This window comes from Canis aureus, chromosome 14 (assembly GCF_053574225.1).
Source record: "Canis aureus isolate CA01 chromosome 14, VMU_Caureus_v.1.0, whole genome shotgun sequence".
Taxonomy (NCBI): domain Eukaryota; kingdom Metazoa; phylum Chordata; class Mammalia; order Carnivora; family Canidae; genus Canis; species Canis aureus.
In genome coordinates this window covers 37242983-37263627 of record NC_135624.1, presented here as the reverse complement: position 1 = coordinate 37263627, position 20645 = coordinate 37242983, and the positions used below count along the sequence as shown (strand labels likewise).

At 44.3% G+C, this 20645-nt stretch overlaps 1 long non-coding RNA gene across 1 annotated transcript; it reads left to right on the top strand.

Moving 5' to 3' along the window:
- The first annotated feature begins 837 nt into the window (after positions 1-837).
- LOC144283375 (uncharacterized) lies at positions 838-20550 on the top strand. Its single transcript, XR_013351931.1, has 5 exons — positions 838-1042; positions 5142-5274; positions 12083-12254; positions 19443-19589; positions 20135-20550. It is a non-coding gene; the product is annotated as an uncharacterized LOC144283375 (long non-coding RNA).
- The last annotated feature ends 95 nt before the right edge of the window (positions 20551-20645 follow it).

The following is a 20645-nucleotide window of genomic DNA, read 5'->3' as shown; positions in this document are numbered from 1 at the left end:
ATGTGGTCTATTTTGGTGACTATACCATACAAACCTGGGGAAAAGGTATGTTCTCTTGTTGCAATGTTCTATAAGTCAGCTTTGTTTAATTGGTTTTCTGCTGCTTTGATTGGTCTTTCAAATTTTCATGTTCTTTCTTTGATGGATTTTTTTAGATAGTTATGACTTCTTTGAAGATTTGGCATTATTGGATAAAAAGGACATTATGTAGTTTTAAACAAAGCAGATTTCGGAACAAGAGTAGATATAGGTACCCGCCCCCCCCCCCCTTCTCTTGATCAGTGTTAACATGGTGGATCTTCCTCCATCCCTTTACTTTTAAAACCTGTCAATTTCAGTGTGGGGACGTAGGGGATGTCCCCACTATAGGTTCTCTTCAAGAAACATTAAGTTTTGTTTAAATTCAAATTGCCATCATGACATCCAGTGCTCACCTCATTATGTGCCCTCCTTAATACAAGAAACATTTTATTTTTACAAGAAACCTTTTAAATGTACTTTTAATTGGTATATTTAGGCCACTTACATTTAAAGATCTTATGTACATCTTAATTGTGTTAGTCTTAGGCTGTCCTAATAAGACACCATAGACTAGGTGGCTTAAATTATTTTCTCAATTCTAGGGGCTGGGGAGTCAGATCAAGGAGCCCACTGATCTGGGTCCTTAGTGAAAAAGGCGGTTTTCTGCAGACCATGGAGGAGGCTTCATTGTGTCTTCATATGGCAAAGAGCAAGTGATCTCTTTGTCTAAGAATGCTGATCCTATTGGATCAGGGCCTCACCTCTATAATGTCATGGAAACCATTACTTCCTTAAGAATCTTGGGAGATACAAAGTGGCTGTATTCAGATATAGGGCTTCTGTCCTAATCCCATTCAGCCTATAACACAGCCCTTAGTACATTAATCCTAATTATAAGTTCTTTCACAATCCTAAAAGCCATGTCCTGAGTCTAAATCTGATGCTGGTTTTGTCTTTCAGACTTTTTGCTTTTATTATTAAAAGCCAGGTGAAGCCAAAAAGTATAGAGGTGTTGTACAAGGTAAGGGGACCCGGAGGTACATTGGTTTCTAGTGTGAGAGTTTATGTTAACCTGGCCATGATTTGAGCTACATTTGATTTTGGTACAGTATTCTCCCTATAAAGTCATCAGGAGACAAAACTAAGGACAGGAAGAGTATGAAGCCTCTGGCACTTATAGTAACTTTAATGTGTAGTTCTTCTGGCTTTAATCATACTGTAGCTCTGCTCATGGAGGGAAGAGGTGTGGGGAGAGAATGTTTTACAATCTTCCAATTAAACTTCAGTCCCTTGATGAGCTGTGACCTCCACATGTTTCTTATCCTGAGGGACAGGATAGCTAGAGGGGGCAAGAATAGAGGAAAGTTTGGAACATGCTCATAAAGTTTTTCCCCTCTGGAGACGGGTCCTTTGCTATTAGAATGCCCTGGGCTTATTTCATAATGACAACTCTTCCTCAGCCCTGCCAGAGCTGGAAGGGTGGAAGGGGAATCTTTCTTGGATTTTCACAGAGAACCCACAGGGAAAAGTCCCCAAAGTAGAGCCCCTAGAAATTTCTCCTCATGATAGTCTGCAGTTGGCTCCTAGAAATTCATCCAGATTACCACTTACATCTCTACCACCTCAGGTCCCCAGCAGCTTCTGCTTTAAGCATATCTTGGTTGGCATGGTCTGGATTTGCTTATCTCTGCAGGACAGCTGCCACCTGAAATCTGATGTACCTAAAACAAGTCACTAGGTTTACAGGGAATGGGCTTTTAGTCTATCCAGTTTTTTGTTGTGAGGAATGGGGTGATGAGTTCCAATATCTTTACAAGTGGGAGCTGACTCCAAAAGTCAGGTATGTTTAGTTTAGGTCCTCACCAAAGCAGAATCTGGGGCAAATGCTCTGGTACAGTGGTTGACTTAGGAAGTGGTCTTAGGAAGCAGGAATAGTGAGGAAGGAAGACATATTTGCAAGTTTATAGTACCAATACCATTGCCATAGGCAGTAGGGGCCAAATTCTGCTGTGACCATTTGGAGAGCTACAGAAGGCCTTCCAGAATCTTATTTCAGAAAGCCTACAGGCTGGGAATTTACCTAGAGTCTCCTGTATAGCATTGTCTAGTACTGCCTTGGGAACCCTAAATTTTAAACACCCCAGGATGTGTCTGCTTGCTGGCCTGCTATCCTATAGCCTGGGAAAGGCCCTGAAGCAGACATGAAGGCACCTTAGGGCCAGCACTTGGTGTTGGTCACTGTCAGCATGAATTGGACCTTTTGAGGTATGTCTGGAGCAGAAGTTAGACCTGAACTGAATAGTAAAGGGCACCAAGAGCATCTTCACATAGGTGACCGCATTTCATATGTTGGGTATGCAAGAAACAATGTTACTGTCCATGCTGAACAGATGGGCTATAATTCCAGATATCTTAGTGACTTTGTCTAAACATTAGGGCACATCTGGGATATTAACTCTAGTCCTGTTCACCATAGACCCCATGGATAAAAATGGCATTCCCCAACTCCTGGGAGTCGTGGAACAGTTGTTTTCACAGTGCCTACTAGGGGAGAGCCAGGGCATATTTGTGTGACTGTCCTATCTCGTAGAATTGTGATTCTCTGATCCCTCTCCACACCAACATTGGAATTTTTCCCTAATTCATCCACCCAGATGGTCAGCATTTTTGGCTAAATCCTCAGAGGAGGTACCTTTCTAAATGCCTATGAAGATAACAGTTATCCTATATTAAAAGAGTGGGGAGGAACTTTTAGATTCTAATTCTTAAGCCTGAGCCTGCCTGGTATCCAGCTTGAGACCTGAACTATGGCTATGTTGTTTAGAACCTCTTTCTGGAATCTGACATTGATGTGATTCTTAGATATTGACTCATTCATACAAGTATTAAAAAGGTCAAGCATGGCCAAAGGCTGCATTAGAGGTAATTATGTACATGTGAGTATGGTAGGATCTCAATTCAGAATTGCTTATAATTGAAAGATGATCAGTAAGGGGCTAACACATAATTCATACAGATGACATGAATATGATGAGGGATCCTGAACCTATTACCCACAGAATGCTGGAATGTTGCTTTCCATGAAAGCTGCCTAGTTATGAAAGTCCTAGAGGCTAGCACTCCACTGCAGAACATATGTACTGGATTTTAACTTCATAGTTAAAATAATTGTTTTTCTGAAGGAAGTTTACTGCAAAATGTCATTTGCCAAAATTCCCTCTAAAAAGCCTGATACACAGGTGGATCATGCATTAGAAACCATTTAAGTATATATTGCTCTTATCCTCAAGAGTCCTAGTTCTGTTCAAAACCATGGCACCTGTCACATGAGAATTTGACATAGGACTATGGTTATATAGGATTAGTGATCCCACCATGTGAAAACCGACTCCCACACAGCCACTCAGGAAAGCACAACTGCAGTGTTTATGAAGATCATGAGCAGTGGAATGTACTTAGGGTTGAAAATGAGAGGCTCCATGTTCAAGGTCTAGGTATACCCATTAGCAACAGGTCACTGAGCAGAATACTTGATCTTTGACAAGATAGTCTCCCTAAGAATCTATATTGGATTGAATTGTGAAGCTGGCATCAGCAACTTCTGGGCAGGAAGAAAATATATATATAAGACCTCTGATCTTGTGTTTGGCAAACTCAGGAAAAAAAAAATGAACCATCCTCTTAATGGAAGCTCTGTGCAGTAGTCTGCATTAAGATTCTGGAGGAGTAGAGGCAGCCTGCTGCTCTTGTTCTATACCCATCCCGAAACACTCCATCATGGGCAAAGGGCCCTGGTGGCTTCATCAGGTGGTTGAGCATAAGTAGGGCTGGCTGTGTGATCTGGCGCCAGGTGTCTCTTGATGCTTACAGGAAGTTTGCTCATGCAAATTCTTCCTACACTGTCTTGAGCAACAGAACTCATTCCTCATGGAGAGGAGGAAACAAAGCTTCATTTATTACTGTACAACATTAATTCAATTATTCTGGGTTATGGAGAAAATCCCATCTGGTTCTAATTCCAGTCCTACTACTGGATCACTATGCAAGATCTGAAACTATATTTAACCTTTAAAGCCCTGCTGTCAATCATGTTTATCAGGAGGCAGTTCAGGGCTGTGTGAGCAGCCAGTGGCTTGGCACATCTTAAAAGAGTAAACTAGAACTGACCTATTTCAACCTCAACTTTCCTCACTGCAAATATTAAAATCTCTTGAATTTAATGGCCAAGAATCAGGAGTCTGACTTAAAATTTAGTGTCTTGCTTTAGGCATTATGACTTATGATATTAAACCCATTTATATTAAGATTTTTAGCAGGATCCTTGAAACCATTCAGGGTGTGTTATTGTCTCACTATATCTGAGATCTGAAGCCTCAGAGAAAAGTAACCTATACAGGTCCCACAGCTGTCATGTTACTGGAGTGGGTTCAACCAGGTGGGATTCTCCATCTATACTTGCAGCTGTGCTCCCCCAACAATGCAAACATGGCTTTCCTTTAAATTGGTCAAATGCAAGGTAATTCTTGAAGATCAAGTCAGGCAAATACATTTGAACTTTCTTTCTGAGCCAGTACGCAGAAGAAGGTACCGGCTCAGTGTTAGAAGTATCAGCTTGATTCCAGACGCTTATATGGGAGCTTCAATGCAAGCTTCATGCAAGCTATGGCTCCATGTAGCTGGATTCTTTGTACCCCCTTATGGGAGATGCAAATAATGGTACCTAGGTCTTGGGTTTGGGAGAGTTGTTAGGTTTGAAATACCTATTATCTGCCCAGCGTCTGAAGTGTTTAGAAGTAGGGAAGGGGGAATGAAATGTCCTTCCTGCCACTCTTAGAGGCAGGGAGGGAATGGTTTTAGTGATCCATTATTAGCTTTGACCTAATAGTCTGCATTGAGTAACATAAGCCTCATTTCTTCAAAACCCCCCTTTCCTTCCCTCTGACCACTAGGATTCTAATGCATCAGGCACTCTGTCCCCCACCTCCCTGCATTCATAGGTTTAGGTCAATCCTAACAATTCATGTAAGGGATCACATTATCCCCATTATAAGACAGGGAAACTGAGGCTCAAACTTTTCTAGGTTAATACAGTTAAGTGCTTCTCTCGGATTCAAATCCAGGCTGGCCCAAAGGTCTGAACTCTTCCCTTGTCCATCTGAAGACACCTGCTGAGCACTTACAATGTGGTTGTCCTTTTAGCTGCTTTGAGGTTTGTTGAGAACAAACTTTCTACAAGTCCTACTTCCTGTTAAGGTAGGAGACATGGGAATAACTGATACAGCAGAGTCTGCTCATAGCTCTTAGGGGCTTGAAAAGTGCTTTGAGTGTTCAAAGGAAGACCTCTCCCAGGGGGATGAGAGGGCTAGGAGTGGGAAAGGCCTGTGGGAGAGGATAGAGAGTGGCCAGGCCAGAGCGGGGAGACCCCAGCAAGACCTAGTGAGAAGCAGATGAGCTACTGAAATGGAGAGCTCCTCCACCTGGAGGCTCCCCACCATACTAATCCAGCCTTTGGACACTCAGCCTGTAAAGTGCTCATAAATAAGAGGAAAATGGACAGGTGTCAGGATCCTCAGGTTCTGGTTCACTCTGCTACTCTTTGGGAGGAAATACCAAGAGTCCATTTCCCATCCCTTTCTTACACTTTCTTCCCTAGCATTGCCACCACCTCTGCCTTTCTTCTTCCCTTCCTTCCCTGACTCTAAGGTTATTTTTAACAGGATTTATTCCATGTATTGAACACCAATTGTGTGCCAGGAACTCCTCTAGGTACTGGGGATTCTTCAGTGAACAAGATGGGCAAAGACTGGCTCATGGAGATTGTTTATGAAAGGAGATAGAAAATAAGGTGGTAAAAACTCCACTCCAAAATTGCTGGAACTACAGCAATTCAGTAATGTGGCAGGATTAAAAAAAAAAATACTATCAGGTGTGCAGAAGTTAGTTGCATTTCCATACACTAACAAGGGGATTGAAGAACGAAATTAAGGAATCCCATTTACAATTGCACCCAAAACTATAAGATAACTAGACATAACCAGAGAGGTAAAGGATCTGTACTGTAAAAATAGGACACTTGAGAAATTGAGGAAGACACAAAGCTGGAAGAATATATTCCATGCTCAAGATTGGAAGAGTTGTTGAAATGTCTATCAACCCTAAAATTTGTATGAGATCAGAAAAGACCCTGAATAGCCAAAGGAATGTTTTAAAAAAAATAAAGCTAGAGACATCACAATGGCTGACTTCAGGCTACATTATGAAGCTGTGATCATCAAAACAGCATGGTACTGGCACAAAAACAGAAATAGATCAATGGAACCGAATAGAGAACCCAGAAATAGATCCACAATTCTATGGCCAGCTAGTCTTTGACAAAAAATATGCAATGGAAAAAGGGCATCCTCTTCAATAAATGGTGCTGGGAAAAGTGATCACATGCAGAATGAACTGGACCAATCTCTACACAAACTCATAATGGATAAGAGATCTAAATGAGCCAGGAATCCATCAGAATCCTAGAACACACAGGTAGAAACTTTGACTTTGGCCACAGCAACTTTTTGCAAGACCGGGCTCTAAAGGCAAGGGAAAACAAAAACAAAAATGAACTCCTGGGATTTCATCAAGATAAAAAGCTTCTGCACAGCAAAAGAAGTAATCAGAACTAAATAGGCAACCTATAGAATGGGAGATGATATTTGCAAATGACATCAGATAAAGGGCTAGTATCAGATCTGTAAAGAACTTCTCAAACTCCATACCCCAAAGAATCTAGTCAAGAAATGGGAAGACAAATGGACATTTCTCCAAAGACGACCTATACATGGCCAACAGACATGAAAAAAATGCTCTATAGCACTGGTCACCAGGGAAATGCAAGTCAAAACCACAATGAGATACCACCTCACACTAGCCCGAATGGCTAAAATTAACCACTAAGGAAAGGACAGATGTGGATGCAGATTAATAAAGCAGGAAACAGATGTTGGCAAAGATGCAGGAAAGGGGAACCCTCTTACACTGTTGGTGGGAATGCAAGCTGGTACAGCCACTCTGGAGAACGGTATGGAGTGTCCAGATGAATGGATAAAGATGTGGTATATATGTGTATATGTTTATACATATACACACAAAATGGAATATTACTGCATCATCCAAGAGGATGAATATCTCCCATTTACAGGGACATGGATGAAACTGGAGGATATTTATACTAAGTGAAATAAGTCAATTGGAGAAAGACATTTATGTGGTCTCACTCATGTGGAATATAAGTAACAGTGAAAGGGACCGTAAGGAAAGGAAAGGAAACTGAGGAAAAATAAGAGGGGACAAATAGAAACTCTGGACTCTAGGAAATGGAGGATTTCTGAAGGGAGGGTGGGTGGGGGGATGGGATCACTGGGTGACAGACATTGAGGGTACATAATGTGATGCGCACTGGGTGTTATAGGTTGGCAAATTAAGTTTAAGAAGGAAATGAGGTGGTAAAGAGAAAAAGTAAAATTAAGTACAACAGGGTAAGGAGCACAAGAAGTTTTATTGCTTCGATATTGCTTCTCAAGGAGTCATTGGAAAGTCCTGGAGAGAGCTGGTCATGCAGATAGTCAGGGAAGAGTTCAGGTGGAGAGACTAGTGCAAAGGCAACATCCAGGAGCATGTGTGGTCAGGCAAAGAAGTGAGAAGCCAGAGCAGCTGTATAGGTCCTATCTCTTGCAGGGCCCCAGGGGTCACTGCTAACACCTGCTTCTATTCAGAGTGCAACTGGGAGTCAGTGAATTATTTGAACAAAGACCCAGCAGCCACAGAAGTCTGTTAAACAAGCCAGCCAGTGGCAGGAAGGCCAGTTAGGAGACTAGAGTGGCAATCCAGGGGTGACTCCTGCCCAGCAGCCATGGCAAGTTACAAAGAACTATGAACCCAGGCCAGGCAACTAGGGGAGGCCCAGAGGCAGGAGGTTCTAATATCCGAGGGGCCTGGAATAGAGCAAAGCTAACAGGACAGAAAGCCCAGAGTAGAGAGACAGGTAGGGAGGGTGCTTATAGGCAGCTGCTCCTCTTTGGTTCTGTGTCCTTCTCCAGGGACCTAAGGGAGGGGAATGCTTGTTTTTGATTGGGGTTCATCATGGACTGTTGGAAGACCAGCATCACTCAGCCAATTCAGGGACTGCTCCCATGGGAACCCAGAGTAGGTGTAAACTGAAGTGTCCATGTGGACTCAGAGGCTGTGGCCTCCAGGCTGAGCCAGGGAGACTGGGTGGGGACTTAAAAAGCAAAATGCCTCTTTCCCAGTCTGTCCCTTCTTCCCCCTTAACTTCAGCTAAAGCAGCTCATCCATTCACTTGGGCCCCCCCCCCACACACACACACACGACTTTTACTGGGTGATGGCAGTAGGTGTCCCCCATGCACAGGGACCTGGATGGAGGGGCAGGGGCAAAGGCCCTGCTGCATCAATTCACAGACCTTAGGAGTTGCTCCCAAGGAAGAATGGGAATTTTTTTAAGAAACTTTTTTAAAGGATAATCTGGGAGATTAAAGCCTTTTCCCAGAGCTGTGGGGACATATCCTTCCCAGCCCCACATGCTGGGCACAGAGCAGACGTGTCCATCGGGCGCTGAAAGTACAGCACTCAAGACCAGTTTAATGATTTTTTTTTTATATGCTAGATTAAATTAAAAGTCTTGACTTATGAAGGTAGGACTTAAACAGTTACCTTACAGAACTGGGGGAAAAGCTGAACAGTTAAAGCAACCCATTTTTGTTGTGAAAGGAGAAAAAAAAGTGTCAAAGAATACATTTCTCATCCTCAAAGATTTTTTCTACAAAGCTTGCATGAACACTTGCCAGATACTATAGCCAACTATAGGACTCCACGGAGAGGAAAATAGCAAGCAGTCCACCATTAGGACTTCTACAAGTAGTCTTACTAGGATTACGATTGTTTACCAAGTGTCTTCAGGACACAGAGCTAAGTACTTTGCATACTTTCAGTTTTGGCTGCCATTAGATATCACAGCCCAGGGGACCTAAAGAGTTTATTTTTCATGGTTCTAGGGGCTGGGAGCCCCAGGGAAAGACACCAGCATGGCTGGATTCTGGGGAGTGCACTTTTCCTGGCTTGCAGATAGCCACCTCCCTGCTGTGTCCTGACCAGATGGAAAGCAAGTGAGTGCTGATCGCCTTTTGTAGGGGCACCTATCCAAGGCCCCACCTCCAATACTACTGTATTAGGGGGGTTAGGGCTTCACCAGGAGTTTAGGTGACCTTAGGTTCATATCACACGCATGAGCTTCTTGTTGGGTCTTCACCATAACTGTTAGAATTCTTATCATGGTTACTTTACTGATGAAGAAACTCCAGTTTAGAGAAGTTTGAAAACTTATCTAGGTTCACGGCAATAAGGCTGACCAGAGTTTAGGATCCAGATAATGACATCTGATCTGTGCTGTTATACACTATTAGGAACCTAAAGAGCCTGCAATGCTGGCATTGCAAACTTCTTGTCCATCATTAGGATCTTCTTTTTCTTTATCGTTGCCTACATATAGAATCATCCATTCTCCCCTCACAAGATGTTAAGGATTTTTTCCTTTTCACTTATGCTCTTAGATAATTTAAATTCCTCCATCTAGAAATTCGTAAGACTTCAGCAAGATTAAGCTACTTGCCCTTTTCCACCTTTCTAGAATATCTATCTTGAACTTGGAATCCTTTTGTTATGTTGTTTATACATGAAAAAATGGTATATTGGTTAATTGCCTTGCTTGCAATGGAATTGTGGCCATTTGAATATTCACTCAAAACTTTGAGAAAAGTTACTGTACCAAATGGAGTTTTCTTTCACCCTTTTCCAGAAGAACCTCAAAAGTAGAACCATATGATTAAGTTATTTAATTCAACATTTATTGAATATCTGATGTATCTAGCTGTGGACAAAATGCTTGGGGGTTGGGGGGACAGGACAGAGGTGGGGCAAGGGAAGTTGTCACTTGTCAGGAGCCAGGGGAGGGATACCAGAAAGAACAGGTACACAAACCCATCAGACAAAGCAGAACAGGGCGATGCTGTGAGCCTTCTGAGGAGAGCAGGCTATCTCCCTCTGGATCAGCAGTGAGGTTTCAGGAGGAACAGATCTTGCAGTTAGGCAGCTCTAGATTCAAGTCGCATCCTTAACTATGGTGTAGCCCTAGGTGTGTCACTTGATCCGTTTTTGTTTTCCTGCCTCTTCTACAAAAGGATACCTCATTCCCAGTGGCATAATGTTACCATAACCACAACTTATCTGGCCAGGTTTGACCTAAACCTCAAGTAGTGTGATTACAGAAAGTGATGACTGGTCTGATTATCAGCCACCTGGGGAGACTTGAAACCTATCGATTTATATAGTTTTACATGCCTCGTCCCTAGTGGCTCTGACTTGGTGGCTTCTGGGAGTCAGCAGTTAAATCTTGCTTTATTACTGCAGTATCATGGGAGAAGGGCACTCCATTTGAGTGGGCACCACCCAGGATGGAATTCCCAGAGAAACCTCAAGGTCACTGGGGGAAAAGCTGAACAGTTAAAGCAACCCATTTTTGCTGGCAAATAGAAGATGGAATAATGAGTGGGGTAGGAATGGAGATACCTGAAGGTTTCCCCAGTAGGGAACTTAGACACTGGTATATCGACAACAGGGAGCAATTGAATAAGTTAGAGATGGGGAGTGAGACTGGAGTTGAGCTTGCTTCTACATTTTTAAGTATATTTTTATTGAAGTTTGATTTGCCAACACCTAGCATAACACCCAGTGCTCATCCTATCAAGTGCCCCCCCTCAGTGCCCGTCACCCAGTCATGCCATCTCCCCACCCGCCTCACTTCTACAATTTAATAATGCAGGCCAGTCCTCCTGTTTCTGGAGGGGAGTCAAGCATGAGGGCATTTGGACTCCTGTGGCCTCCTACCTGCAACATGAGGGCCCTGAGAAGCTGTATTCACAGGCTGAGGATACATATGGGGAGGGAGGATATATAGGCAGGCCCTCCCTATTGTCCAGACAGAGCACATCCTCCTCTAGGAGGCTTCCTTGAGTAGATAAAATCTGTTCCATCCCATTTGTGCTGCAAGTCATCCCAGACTTCTGTCTTGCTGCCATTTTTGTTTGGTTTCTTATTTTGAGCCTGGATGAAAACCCAGGTTTTGTAAGCTGGGTTTCCCTGGATCTTTTTTGTACTTGTCCTAAGTATTTTTCTTGTCTTTCCACATTTCTTTTGCATTTGATTTGGTAGCCATTCCAACTCCATGCCTTTTGCAGTGGTCTTAGATATTTCTCTTACCAAGAGCCTTGATAAAAAGGTTAAGCCAAAGTGCTACACTAGGCTTGGAAGCCAAGAGTATCTCCACAGCATCTTCCAGAAAGCTGTCAGACCACCTAGGAGATGAGAAAATGAAGTACTGTTCCCACAACCACACTGGTAGTTACTTCTTTCACAAATTCGAGTCTCAATTTGTTTCTCAATGGATTTATGGGAGTTCTAAATCCCAGTGGGTCTTAGTTCACAAAAGTTATAGACTGGCTTCTAAGTTCTGATAATCTGCCAGGACTTCCTAAATACCTCAAGACCTCAAGGAAAATCAGTTCATTCATTTGTTTTAGGTATTGTTTTAGGTATTGGGGAGGGGGGGGTCTTCTATGGATATCCCAGAAAAAAGTGGAGGGGATCCTGTGTAGGCATAAGAGGAGACCTGGGCTTTCCATTTTTCTGGGCTCTGGAACACATGAATCTTCCCTCCTTTTCTGGGAACCTTGAGTTTTTAATCAGCCAAAAGGTGGAGACTACATGGATCTTTCTTGCAAAGTCCTAATGCCTCTGCTGGAAGCATATCCTACACTCCATCTGAAAAGAGGTCTAGACTTTCATTTGCTAAGCCTTCTACCTGGTGATGGATCTGTAGCTCAGAGAACAAAGACAATACTATTAAACTTCAGGGTGTGGGTCCATCAGATTCTAAAAATAATCACCCTCCTGTCCAATTTGATTTGTTTCCAAGTCTGTCTCTATACTCCCATCTTGATTTTTAGTTGGTCCCTGGTCACCACTCCTACTACAAGGGCATGACTTCTGTGTGCAAGGACTGTTCCTGGCAGAAAGTTGTATACAGAAAAGGAAGGATTGAAAAATTCCTTTCATGGAACTGATGGATCTCTCCACTGGAATTCCTTTAGGTATTTTCAGTCAGCATGATGGGGCGGGGTAAGTTTTATGTTTAATCTCTAATGTAGACATCCTAATAGATGAGCAAAGACTAGACTGCAGAATTAGCAGTATGGGTATAGGAAGAGAAGATTCCAGACAGGAACAAAGGATGTCAAAACACTTACCTTAGAATAGGAAGAAAACTGGTATGGTTGAAGCTTATTAACATCTCCCCCTCTCTCAAAGATGTAGTGGGTGTTGGGGTGATGATTACAAAAATGACCTTATGGTCTTAGGTTAGAATTACTCTAGTGGGGATACAACTGTGGTGTAGGGTTGGGATCTTCAAAAGTCACTGTGGGTCTGTGGAAGAGGTCTACTGTGAACAAGATGAAGCAACGAGACAAAACCATCACTAGAATCCAGGCAAAACATGGGGACTTAGACCAGAATAGGAAGCAAGGAAATGTCAGAGTGGCTTGATAGTGGAAGAATGCTCTGGGGAGCGAGGGTAAGAATACAGCTTTTTAAAGATAAGTCAGAACATGTTTGTTGACTACTAAATCTTTTACTGGCTCAGTGATTCCCAGGTCAGACACACCCAAGGCTCTTTGTGCCAATTCCCTATCATCGGGTTTCCTGTCTTATTTCCAGGGACTCCTAATGGTATGTTGTATATATCATATATAGGGTAGCATGTAGGGTATATAGTTCCCTACAGATGTGATCTTAATGTTCTGAAGATTTGCACTTGCTGTTCTGCACTAGGATTGGTACTGATTTAAGGAGATCTGCAAAGTTGTCAATGATCTAAATGCTCAGTTCAAATACACAATTGTAATAGCAAGTGCTCTGGACTGGAAGTTTGTATACACAAAACTTGAGTGAAGACCCTGATTTTTAGTGTGGTGGTGTTTGGAAATGGGGCCTCTAAGTAGTAGAGTTCTAGGAGGTCATACTGGTAGAGCCCTGATCAAATGGGACTAGTGCCCCTATAAGACACCAGAGGAGTTACTCTCATGAAGGCAGAAGGATACAGTGGCCATCTACAAGCCAGCAGGAGTCTTACCAGAAGCCAGATTGGTCAGAACTGAAGTTGGGACTTCTAGACCATACAGAGACTTCTGGTGTGTAAGCCACCCAGACTGTTTTGTCATGGGAACCTCAGCAAACCAATATAGAAGTCAGGAGGGGTATAGTAAGTGGAGTTCGTGCCCTAGGACCTTTACATTGTCCCATGAGTGGTTTAAAAAAATGCTGATTTAAGGGCGTCTGAGTGGCTCAAGTTGGTTAACCATCTGACTCTTGATTATGGCTGGGGTTATGATCTCAGTCAGGAGATGGAGCCCCATGTCAGGCTCCACATTCTGTTGGGAATCTGCTTAAGACCCCTCCCTCCCTCTCCCCTACTCTCTAAAAGGCTTTTAAGAGAACATGATTGACTTATGAACATCTAACTCCAGTGAGCCCACCTCCCCAGAAGATCCGGCTTACTACATTACTGCCACTCACCTAACCCTTGGTTGTTTCGGAGACGGAAGTTATGGATTAGGAGGGAGGTTCAGGCTGTAGTTTATCCCCTCACATCTAACCTTTTAGTCACAACATAACACCTTTTGATCACTAGATCACCAGGTTCCTGAAGAACCCTAAGCTCTAAATTTAGGTTTCTCTTGTCATAGGCTCTTTCAGCTTTCCCTGACCTTAGATAGCATGGCCTAGTGACAGAGGACATTCAATACTCATTGAGAGTCTTCCTTAGTTATAAAGCTGAGCAAATTCCTATGCCCTACTGCCCAGCATGATGCCTGTAGACACTCAATTCTTGTAGGCTCCTGGCATTGGAGAATAGGCATGGAGGGCACAGACTCTTTATAACCAAATATAAAAGTCAGTGAAATATCAGGTAACCTTCCTGCTTAGAGAGGCAGGCTTTAGTCATAGCTGAGGGGTTTCATTCTCAAGAGGTATTCTGAGCCCTAGAAACCTTTTTCTCTCAATCCTGACCATGTTGAAGTGTTTCTCATTCCTTCAAATGGTGACGTGATGTGTCCTCCAACCATTCTTAGGATTAATCAAGATTCCAGTCTAGCACAGCAACTTTATAACAGCTTTCAACAAGGGAGGAGGGCCTTGCATTTGCTAAGCTGCTTTTTCCTCAGGGTTGTTTCAGGAAAGCAACTGGCCATGTTGCCACAACCTAGAGGTCATAGGAAGTTAGGCTCAGCCAGGGCCGAGCAGTACAGAGGACAACTGAACTTCTGGATAAAGTCTTACATATCACATGTGAGGCCAAGGTTCTAGGATGAAGACACTAGAACTCCAAAACCAGACTGAAACTAGTGAACATCTTTGGTACATAGTAGAGCTCCATCTTTTAGATTGGGATACAGGGCTTTTTTTGTAAACACGATTCCTGGAAGAAAGCCTAGGAAAATGACTCTGCACTTTTGGAAGAAATAAATCATGAGTGATCAACAGTTTTTGAAAATAATTCTGTAGAAGAGGCAAGGCAGAGGTTGGACTTGTCAAAGATTGATTCCCTGCAGTCTGGTCTCCCAGAAGAGGAATTGGCCCCTTGCAAAACTTCATAGAAACCATCTACAACTCAGCTCAGTGTAATTAATCCTCAAATACAAACGTTAGATTCTTACCACCATAGAATCACAAAAGGGAGGGGGTGTTTGTTCTCAATCATAAGCTCTGTGATGGCAGTCCCCAACTTCCCTTCATGTGACAACAGAAATTTGGACCCATCCCCTGGAGGTTTATGGGAAAATCTGAAGTTCCCTCAGCCCATAAATACGCAGGCAGGGTAGTTGTGGAGCTAATGTCAGTGACCTAGCCCTGATCACACCAAGGGAGGGACTGGTTTTCCCCTGTTTGTACAGCTTCAGATTCCCAAGTCATAAGTAGTAGGGGGGATCCTTTTTCAGAGTCCCATTGTCCTGCCAGAGGTGCTGTCCTGTCCCCAGGATACAAGGAGTGCCATATACACTTACTTGAGTTTTCCCCCCCCCTCAATAAACAGTGTTAAAATTGGTATTGTTATTAGTTCTGCTTAGTCATGGGTCTTTGTTGGAAGGGCAACTGGTGTTCTAGTCAGGTCTAGTCTGGCATTCACAGAGGCTTAATTAAAGGTGGACTAGAGTGTTAGGGACGGACTCTGATGCCTGGCCACACCACCTGCAGCAGACATTTCTAACTCCAAGGTGGGTTTCTGATAATTTTGAGAACTAGCCCAGCAATGTTAGGAGAGACATGGTAGGAGAGAGATGCTTGTATGGGGTAGTCTCTTGTTCAGTGATTTGGAGACCCAGGGGTCAGGGGCAAGGATACATCTGGAAGTATACAGAAGCAGGACTGGAACCCAAACCTGAAGGTCTTATTCTTATATGATAAAGGACATAATCTTGAATTGAAGGCAAGTTTCATCAGGAAAAGAACCTGATTTTGTAGAAGCAGAACAGCATCTCTAAAACATGTAGGAGTCTCACATCTGGACTGCTCAAAACCAAAACAGAGGCAGAGGACAGTGGTCACATTGAGTGTCAGTGATGTAACCTCCTCATCTTAGAGGAGATCTGGCATTATGACCGACTAATCCCAGGTCTTCCTCAAAAGAATTACTCAGACATGCTTACTCCAGCATAATGGTGTAGGTCTCAAGGTAGATCCTGACAGGTCGGTTTCAAGACTGCTGTTATTCCTGGGAAATCAGTATGGGAGCAGAGCAAGGTGTGTGTGTGTGTGTGTGTGTGTGTGTGTGTGTGTGTGTGTGGTGGGGGTGGCGGGGGGGGAAGGCCAGCACCTGAGTCAGGTACGGTCAGGCCAAGTATATTTAGAGGTGGGTAGAATAAGACCACTAGCCAAGGAGGAGGCCATGAACATCCCTCCAAAGGTCCTTCATGAGCTCAGGCCACTGGGAAGCAGACATCTTCATAGGACCTAGACTGTCCAGTCTCAATTTCTGTGAGCCCAGCAGCCTTCTGGTCGTAGCTGAGGACAGGATCATCTCAATAGAAAAGCCTCAGATCTTCCAAGGAAGACTTCAATGTGAAATGAGAAGTCTCAAGGCAACTGATGGCTGATTAGTGTGGTGGAGGAAGGGGTCAAGTTTAGCAGTCTCGCTCACTCAGGTGAAAGAAAAAGTTCATCCCCTTTAGGAACAGAAGTCGCAGGATACTATTCATCTGTAAAGGCAAGATGAATGTAGACTAGAATGGGACTAAGTCAGGTCAAAAGGCTTTAAGTGGTCTTCAGTGGCAGAAGCGGAGAGGAGTACACTTCATTTTTCTACTATGGAACAATCCCTCAGGCTTCTGTAGGTCCCTGAGAACTTCCAGGTTTGGAAGCTGAACATTTCCTAAATCCATTTTGAAGAAGTGGCTACTAAATATGGACCACTCCCCCGACTGCAGCTTAACGGCATCCTTATTCCTTGGGGACCTGAGGACTCCCAGTGTTCTCCCAGCTGGAACTACCCCAGCTGGAGATGGCTCTTCAGGAGACCTGGAGACAGATACAGTTATTGCAGGGACATCAGAGAAAAGCAGGAGGGACAATTCAGAAGACCCCTACATGGAGCTGGAGCTCTGGCCTCCTGTCCCCAGGTTGCAGGACTCTAGAGAGGCATTTAAACTCTATCACAGTTCTGTCCCTTCTGTTTCAGGATCCAGCCTAGATGGAAAAGAGACAGGCAAGCCTGTCTTTAGATACCTCAAAGGAGGCTGGACATGGACCAAGTCCTTGCCCCTAGTCAGGGGCAAGTAAAACTGACCACATGGCCAGAGCCTCTGACCCAGGCAATGTGGTCTCTTCCACCAGCAGCCTTCTTCTGGGACGGGGAATCCTCCACCAGCACAACTCTGGGGACAGTCAAAATTAGGCAGTTATTAGGCTTTAAGCCTAACACATTCCCTTGACTTCAGAAAAGGGTCATAAGAGTATAGGAGATATACCTAACAAGGTCCTCATCTTGTAAGTGCACCCCAACCCACTCCCCTTTAAGGGCTAACTTGCTTCAAGCTTCTGGGCTCCTTTATTCTATATTCCTTGTTGACTTAAACACCATAATTGGTAGAAATAACCTACTTTCTTGAAATCCTGCAGACCACTGACTTTGAGGAACAAAGGACTACACTTTCTAGAAGATAAGGCCTTCTACACTTGAGAACCACCACCACTGACCATACGGTCTTCAATAAGAGGCCTTGGAGCCTTGATTTTTGGTACAGGTGAGGGGTCTGGATGGCCTTTCCAGGACATGGCTTATAGGACTGAAGTGCTGTCTTTTATTGGGAGCATTTCCTGGCAGAACAGAGGAATCTGGAAGCCTTGCAAGGATAAGTGATTAACTCCTGAGCACCAGATTCTCCTGCACATAGCTCCCCCACCATTTACAGCATCTCCCCCATCCCGCCCCACCGCCTGCCCTGTTTAAGGCCTTGGCTTCACCTGGACAGGGAGATGGGTCTTTGGGACATTAGTCCACCATCTTCCTGAGTAAAGCAACCTTTCCTTTCCCACCATCACAGGTCTCGAGTATGGACTTTTGAACAGCAAACAGTGGAATTTGGGTTTCAGTAACAATGTCACTGGGGGACCCAGAAGTTTCTGAAGCGCATAGCTTGTATAGCTTCTCACATGCACATGAGAGGAGGCAGACCCATAGTCCATCTTTATCTCCAGTCTACTGGTCAGCAAAGGAGCCCTTTGAGTAAGCAGACTCCAAGTTATTTCTCCAGGTAGATCTTGGGCAGCCCAGACTTAGTGTACCTTACTAAAATCATATGGAGGAAGTCGCTACTCTAAAAGGTTCAAACCCACGTAAACCAGTCCTGGAGGATAGGACACAGCTTTCCTTTGTAGCTTTCATACATTAAGACTTAGCAACCTCTACTGAGATGAACAGTACTAGACTAAGTGTTGCCCCGTCCCACCCATGGCCAGTGGCAGAGCAGTTGGTACATCCTTGGGCTTCAGCTAAATGTGACTCATTCATCCCCTCCCCTTCCTAAATGTCTTCCCCAACTGGTCTGCAGTTCTTACTTCTTGGCTCCTGTGTAGTCAGGAAAAGGTCTCTTTGCCCTGACTTCACTCTTCCCATCAGAAAGAAGCAGAGTGGAGGGTAGAGCTGGCCCCACAGAAGCCCCGAGCTTTTAACACAAACCTTGAAACCTGAACAGAATCTTGAGGATTGTTAGAGTCAACAACCCACTAAAAGTTGCCAGAGTAGACAGACCTATCTTCTATGTCTGGGAAAGTGAGGTTATGGGTGTTCTGCAACTAGAGTTTCAGAGGAGAATAGAGTCCTTCTCAGGTGCACTTGTTTCTTGCATCTGTCTTGGTTCTAGGCAGAAACCAGATTCCGTGATCTGTGTTGGTGGCCTATTGTTACATGAACCCAAAGCACTGTGTTCATGTTGAGATTTGCCTCTCAGACTTTGATCCTGTTCCATTCTTGACTATAGTTCTGTCTTGCTTGTGTTGTCCCTGGTCTGCATAGCATTGAAATCCCGGGAAACAATGCAACATGGAGGTCAGGCCTGGCTGCTTTCTCTGATCAGTCCCTCTGGCTAGGTGTGGTCCCCTGCCAGGGAATGGGGAGTACCTGCCACTAGCCAGGACTTTTATGTTTATAATGGATACCTGAGCTCCATCCTCAGCCATACTAATGGTCACTGCCTTGAGAAATTCAAGGTGAACAAAATTCATCCATTAGAGAAGAGATTCAATGGATGGCTCACCTAAATCTTTCACCTCTTGGAAGGTCAGACCCCGTTAAACTTGCCTTGATTCCAGTCTTCCCATCCCATCACTTATGTGACTTAATAGCACCTCAGGAAGAACCTTTCCCTCAGTCCTGCAAAGAAACCAGGGCTTATAGGAATAAACACCTTTCTAGTAAGTAACAGCTTTTGAAGATGAAGCTAGGGGCAAACGCTCACTGGCTTCCCCACAGGGAAAGTTCTAGAACTCAAGTCTAGGAAAAATTAATCAGACCATGAATACATCAATGTGTGCTTAGTTGCAGAGTGCCTGACATCCTAACTGAAAGCACTGAACAGGCAGAGGTCTATAGAAGTGTGGCTTCAGGTAGTGCACACAGTCACACACACACCAGTGTACCCAGAAAGCCTGCAGGACAAGGCTGTATGACAGGACCTCCATGACCCTCTAGTCACAGGACTGGATTTCATAACAGGCAAACCTCAGCCATGTCTCACCTGATTCATCTTCCAGAAGGTCCCCTGGAAATCAACTCCTTTCAGGGGCTTCCAGGGTGAAATCTGAAACTGGCCCCCATAGGCAAAGGGAAGAGGCAAGACAGAAGAGGCAGGCCACTAAGTTGGTGGATGGCGGCTTTCATAAAGGGAATTTCCACGCAAGGTAGGTCTTGGGTGGCAGCAAGAGGAGTGGATGTCTAGACCCATCCACCAGATCTTAAGAGTTGTTAAGGAGACCTTAGCTGGGTTCACCTTGAGGCATGTCTTTGTAGCAGGCAAGGTAAACGGAACCTTGGACAAGGAGGTGAGGAGCCCGAGCTGGTACATCCGAGTGCTAGGGTCCAGCTTACAGGTCAATCAGCATCTGGTCTTGGTTTTTTAGGACATTTGGTCTTCCTGGAACCCCCTCCCCTCATTCTGTCTCCTACTCAGAGGTCTTCACACAGTTAAGAGGCAGGGCAAAGTGTCCCAGGGCAGACTGGACCAAGATCTAAAGGCATGAAGCTTCCAGAGCCCAGTTTCCACTAAGTGTTCCGCAAGACCCAGTGAAGTGAGGCCTTCTCGCAGGATTTAATATGGAAAAACATCACCTGCTGTTTCTACTTGACCAGGAGAGATTGGACAGAAAAGGGTTTTCCCTCTAGAAAGGGGCCAAGGATTCTAGGACCAGAGACCACACTCCTCAAGTTTAATCTTTTCTGCTTTCAGATCCCCCACCCGCAAGGCTGGAGTGTACAACTGTAGATGTGCCCTGTTCTCAGGGCCTTATGGTTAGTGTGGGTGTCTTCAAGAACCAGAATCTGTCTCCTGTGCCTAAGTGTAGTCAGAGGAGGGGCTATCAGCCTCCCAGTCTGGCTCTCGGTTTTAGTGGTCAATTTGCAGGAATGGTTACATATCCCAGTTCAAAAGCTGAATAGAAGATGCCTAGAAGTTGGATCTAGGCATCTTCAATGAGGATTTTTTTTTTTTTTGGGAGGGCCAGCCAAGAAACCAAGATTAGTTTTGGGTCATGGTTGGGCTTCCTATAGGGAAGCTTCTAGTAGAGAACACATCAACGGCTGCCTTTGCCTCACGGACACCACTGGGCAGTGGTGGAATGGCCACCTTGGTCCCAGGTAATCCCATGTCACAGGGCCCATTCTTGGAATAAAGCCACTCTGGAAGTTAGGGATTCTAAGAGGGATAACTTGGGCATCTGCTGTCACTTGCCGCCTTGAGC